Consider the following 6596-nt stretch of genomic DNA (forward strand, 5'->3'; position numbering starts at 1 on the left):
TTATTTTAACAAAGGAGAGATATTATCATCAGGGTTAGCTGAGGTGAAGACATTTTTAATATAGAGGATTAGTTTCATGTTGATACACCTTCTGTATCCATCATATCAGATGCAAACCCCACATTTCTCTGTAAAATGCTGCGTCTGTCACCTCAGATAACCCCGGCATTTGAATAAGCCATTCCCACTGCTCGGAAAACAACACTTGAAACCACAGAGCCTGGAGCATTCTCCAACACCGCACACACACACCACACACACACACAAAACATTAACAACAAAGAACAAACCATTTATTGATGACAATCAACTCTCCCTCTAATCGTGCCTATCAATTACTACACCTGGGAATTAATAGTAGATGATATCCTCATTATGTTATTGTGCTCTGTGTGATATATGTTCACAGCCCTGTGAGCTCAAGAAGCCTATCCCTTAACTAACACTACTAAAATATATGAACTGACAGTAAACTGTATTTCATTTCAGTTATGATATAAAAGTGGATATCATTACAGTAAATCTTTCATGTAATTGGTCTGTCAAGGCCTGCATTCGTACCGCTCGAGAGTGGTAGAGGTTTTAGCTAACTATTTGAACCGTGAACGGTTCATCCATTGACTTTACCTAACACGTAACAGTTTTTGCATTGCTTTTTTTTTTTTAAACAACAAACCTTTTTCACAGTGGCCATTTTGACATGAAATAGCAGGGTCAATGCAGGCGTTTCCAATGATACTAAGTTCAGTTCAGTTACATTTATTGCAGCTGCACCCTGATTGACCTGAATTGAACTGAGTCTTGATTAGTATCATTGGTAACACCTGTGCTGACACTACTATTTCATACCAAAAGGGCTGCTGTTAAAGAAGCTAGCTAAAAGCAACGCAAAACAAAAATGCTTTTAGCTAACTCTTTTGACAAGTATCCGTTGCTTTTGGTTAAGTATTTTAAACATTACCATCTACTGACCTTGGCTAAACATTTCACCATTTCAGCCATAGGTTTTTTAGCTAATTAATGCTTTCATTGCTTTTAGCTAACTATCCAAACTATTTATTCATTAGTTTCAGCTAACTGTTTCATTTATCCATTAATTTTTAGCAAACTGTTAGCAAACAGTTTGGACTGTTTGCTTTTCATGCAGTCTCAATTGCAATAGATACTGCTCAGATGTTACAGCTATATATATATATATATATATATATATATATACTATCTATCATATATATCTATACTATACTATATAGATATATATAATATATATATAGATATATATATATTAAGTAAAATAAATAATTTCTATTTTATATATATATATATATATATATATATATATATATATATATATATTATATATATATATATATATATATTATATATTTATTTATTTATTTTTTTATTGAGCCCCTTTTTCCATAAAACTCCGAGAAACCACAGTAGTGAAGTGCCCACCTGGGGCAAACTGTTTGGGGAAATACTGTTCTAGTTTAATAACCAATAAGCAGAAAGATTTTTCTGTAAACCAGATTTTGTAAACTAAACCGCCTTACAATGTGTTCTGTTTATTTATTAAACAAATGATTTACACGTGTATTCAAAGTTGCAACATTACTACGCGGAACAGGGTGAACATTATTTTGTACCGTCTTAAAGAAGGTTCACGGTCAGCACAGGAAATGTCTTGACATATGAGCTCCTTGGTTAAACCTGTTATGTTCTTACAGGGGCTTAGGACACCGTCCCAGTGAGTGACACTGTCACAGTGCCTGTCCAATGAGACAGACAGGCATGTTTTCAACAAGAGTCCTTGATCCTTGTCAAAACACAACCATGGCTAAGGGATAAAGCAAAGAGCTAAAGTTTCTAGTCCCAAAATAAACGTGTGTCCTAAGGTGGGAAAATGGTTGTAAAATCATTAAAAAATTACATATGTGACCTCTCCTTGGCAGTATTCAACCATATGTGCTCTCAAAATGTCCCTGTGAGTAAATGAACGCCACTCCAGTAGAGACAAAAGCCATGTTTGATGTTCTTTGTTCAAAATCACTCTGCCAAAAATAGAAGCTGCATTGTTTATGGGATGAATGGGCTATATTTGCTCCTGTCAGGGTGTTTCACTCCAAATTTAGAACGGAAACTATTACTCCAGTAGAAAATAGTATTTGCTTTCTCCAATCAACACCAATGCCCTGGGCTCCACTGTGAGCCATCGAGCTGCATGTCTTCTTTGTTTCATTGAGAATTTTCTTCCAGCTTCTCCAGCAGCCGGAGAGAGAGGGAGGAGGGGAGGAGCCACTCAAATACAAAGACTAATTTGTTTGTTAGTAAAGAGAAACTCTAAGGCCCCACTTCCTGTGAGGGCATTAATAAAATCAGGGGCGTTGGCCAGGAATGGAAGTGGGGAGCAAAGAGATACTGTGACGAAGGAGAGATAAGGTTTCTGCCAAGCATAGCTATCTGATGCCTTTCTACTGGTGTAAAGCCACAACAAACAGAACCGCTAAAAGCATTAATACATGCGTCTGCATCTGCATCTCTGAAATTAAATTACGCTCAAAAGATGTGTAAAGAAAGAACAAGAAGAGAGAAAGACTGAAGAATGGAAGAAAAACCTCCTCTTTGTGATTCCCTTGTTCTACTCATTAGGCATGTTAAGTACCCGGAATTCCAATCATTTCCTTGGAAAAGGATTGAGTAGGATGTTGCTTCAAACTAAGCCTCAAGGCTCTCTGATTCTTGCCAGTCAAGTCATTTGTTGTTGAAGACAACAATGCTTAAAAAGATTTGGATACCATACCCGTTATTCGCTGTTACAGCACAGAAAGGGTGGGGTTAAAATGCAAACAGTAATGACCGAGGCGTGATGTGGATATTTTGCCCCACAGAGTGTCCACAGAGAGGGATAAGCCTGCATCCATGGGTCTGTCTCTCCTCCTGCTCTCTTTGCTCTTCACACGCTGAGTATAACACACACATCTCCACAGCGTAATGGGATCCATCGGCTCGTGTTTATGATGATAAACTTTCCCCGGCCCTCAACGGAAATGTCATCACACAAACACATACACACGCACGCACTCAAATATGACCTGTGCAAGTCTGCTAAATTAAGCCAAGGTTAAGGTCACTGTTATCTTAACCATACACATAATTCCCATTCAGATTCAGTAAACATATCCTATATGAATAAACTACATCTCAGTTTCGGCCGACACAAACATGAGATAAAAATCGCACTTCGGACCACATGTCGTAATGTTTATCAAAACGCTACAGATTAAGCATTGTGGGAAACACACATAATTGTATCCTTTTCCGACAAAGATTTTAGGAAGATTTGAGTGCAAAGGTGCTATATAATCTTCAACAAGCAGAGATATGATATTTCTACTGGAGAAATAAGTAAACATGCCATTATTTCTAATTTCTATTTCTGTAGAAGACAGAGCTTCACTTATTTCTTAGATTAAAACTTCAAATATGCATTTTTAAAGCATTGTCCCATTAAACATTAATTCCCTCATAATGTGTTCCCATTGACTGAAAACTGGCCAAAGGTATGTATCTTGCATGAAGTCTGCTTTATTCTGTCTGTTCTGTTTGGCATCGTTCTCAACAATACATCAAAGTCAGCACTAGAAATTCTCATTATATGTACAATGAAGGTGTCGAAATATATACACCTGATCTTTAGTTCATAAGCAATCACAAGATTAGGAGAGATGCACATTTACTTGCCTGAACAAATGTTACAAAGAAAGATTTAACTCAAACCAATGAAGACTAGGTATGTTTGCGATTGGTATTAATTCTGAACCATTTAATCAGCATAACGTCAAGATTTTTCACTAAAATCCTGTCTAGTTGAAGCAGCAGAGGAGTGTCACTGTGCGGTCTATCTCCTCACACCTCCACATCAACTGGCTCTATCCCCGGCATACTAGAGTCATCTGACCAGATTCTGGTGGGCCACTTCCTCTCAGTGGACCTTACTTCAAACACTGTGGCTCAAATATCACCCAAACCCCAAACAGTAACACTACACTACCCTCATAACAACTCTCACACAAAGACTCCTCCTCTTCCAAAATGAGGGATGAGAGCAGGAGGCGACACTTTTTTACATGCTCACTTTAACCCGATCACTGTAAACAACCGCCATTACTTTACTGTCAAATATAACATGCGGTGAGCTGTTTTTTTTTGATCATATGATTTGTTGATAAAAGGGTTAATGTCTGTGTGGGAGCCTACAGGACTTACAAATAAGAAAAGGAAAATTGAGACTTTATTAGCTTTTAAATGGTGATGAATTTATTGTTTTCATATAGGCTGTAGCCTAAAACCCATTTTGGAGTCACCCCAAAACTACTACTACTGCTGCTGCTTGTGATTCAGCTGTCTTGTGTAGAACACAAGCTTCTAACAATGTGTAAAGAAAGAAAGTGAAAAATCAAGCACAGATTCGGGTGTTATGCTACAGTGTTGTGACTTGAACGTCAACCTTACGCTCAAGGATAGACAAATCAGCCCCTTAGCCTTTTATGACACTTCACGGCATACACAGCTTTCAGCATCCTTCATGACACAAACCACAAATAACCAAATGACTGACACGAAAAGGTTCTAAGATCCTCGACAAACCTTTGAGAAGAATCTAATTCTCCGGTCATGACAGGTCCACATTCAGTTTTTGATGAACAGCTTTCAACGGATATGGCGGATGGCCATCAATTAGAATAGCTAACTTGCAATCATCTCACAAATTGTACAATACTCCACGGGCTATTAAATCGGCAGCCCATGATGATGTATGTGCGGTTGGCCAGAGACTGCATTTGAGCAAATCCAATGAGGGCCACTTGAAATAAAGTGTTTATTAAGCATTGTAAACCTCAGCTGGCAGCCTGGAGGAGCTGTAGGACAGCATTTGACTGCACTCTCACAAAACTAGCCCAGTGACCCACTTTCACATCCTTACACAGGGGCACGCCACTGACTCAGGCTGTCACGCTGAGCCCTGCTGCAGTACACAAGAGAGCAGCACATATAAACTCTCTCCACACACACACACACACACCATAGGTCTGGGAACGCTCACGACACTTTCTCGCTGGGGTGAAACAGGCATTCCTGCATCCCGCCGAGCCAGTTGTGGGGGAGGGGAACGCATGAAAGAGAGGAAGGGAGGCGGGGGTGTATGTAACCATGTAGGCTCGTCACAAGATGGAGTGGGGCACCTTGGAGTGAGTGACAGCAGTCATATCTGAGCCACTTGACCATTATGACAGGAGAGCTATACTGCAGCATACCATACCCCAAAGGGAAAGTAGGAGTGGTGCCTGTCAAACAATGCTCGATGACGTTATGATTATTTAAGTCGCCATTCAAGTTACGAAGCAACATGCCCCTTCATAAATAACTAAACAAGAACACCGGTGTGGCCTCATGGAACGGGACAGAGGGTGCATGTACTCAACAAACCCTGCGCCAATGTTGATGGTGACATATCTATTTATAACTCTAATAGTAGCGGTGCCAGTGATGAAGTTAAGCGTATCGGTCCATACAGGAGACCGCTCCATGTGACCAGCAAAAGCCAATAAAACAGGTCACAAACTCCTCTCCTCTTCCAATCAACAAAACCAAGTCTGTTTCTCTTGTAAGTGTATTTTTGCACATTCTATTTCCAAACACCAAGTCTGTATCTCCCTCCTGCTCTCTCTCCCTTTAGAGACTTGTTTGCTGCATACTTGGAAGCCATGGCATGGAAAGTTTACTGTGGTGGGAGTTAAAGGGAGCTTAATTACATTTTTTTGTGTGGACAGATTATCAAAAAGAACGAGCATAAAAAAAAAAGGTTTTCAACCCTCTAAGGATATCTGTGATTTTCCACTATGATGATAGAAGCTGGAAATTCTGACCCTCTAGAGCCCAGTGAAAAAACATTATCAGAGTGATGAACTGGTGAGAGACCCATCTGTCTTGATATACATAGTCTTTGTCTCTGAAGTCTTTGTTTCGGAAGGCCGATGATATACATACAGACCGTCAAGATCTGAGAGCAACCACTTGTCTCCCAGCCCCAAGCTGCGTTCATGGTGTTCTCACTGGCTCAGAGGTTGCAAAAAAAAAAAAAAAACTCTTCCACATGGTGTGCTCGTTCCACTGCTCAATAGGACTAAAATGTTACTTTTCTTTCTTTTTGAATGCTAATAAAGGTTCTGCAGTTCTCTTTCCCATTCAAGTTGTCTCCAGTATGGTGAATATTTCTCAGGAAGGCGCCGACATTGTTCGGAAGTGACGTAAGGCTAAAACACAATCTACACACACAATCATGCACGCAGCCCCAAGTTTATCCAGCGCAAGCACAATCACACCTTCTTGCTCGTGCACCTGTCTGTCCCTGCCCAAGTTTATTCACTGACCTGTCCGCAATGTACGTCTTTTACAGGACACCAGCGTCCTCATTTTCGTCAGATCACATCTCGCGTTCTCCTTTGACGTCTATCCCAATTTACTTAATGCGCCTGAGAACTTTCCCCTCCTTAAATTTGTTTTAGTTCGTAACTCTCATACCTGTGCCCCTTTTC

At 39.9% G+C, this 6596-nt stretch overlaps 1 protein-coding gene across 1 annotated transcript in view; it reads right to left on the bottom strand.

Moving 5' to 3' along the window:
* Nucleotides 1-6596, bottom strand: part of igf1ra (insulin-like growth factor 1a receptor) — an 85008-nt gene that overhangs the window by 69736 nt on the left and 8676 nt on the right.

Source organism: Larimichthys crocea, chromosome XXI (genome assembly GCF_000972845.2).
Source record: "Larimichthys crocea isolate SSNF chromosome XXI, L_crocea_2.0, whole genome shotgun sequence".
NCBI classification, from domain to species: domain Eukaryota; kingdom Metazoa; phylum Chordata; class Actinopteri; family Sciaenidae; genus Larimichthys; species Larimichthys crocea.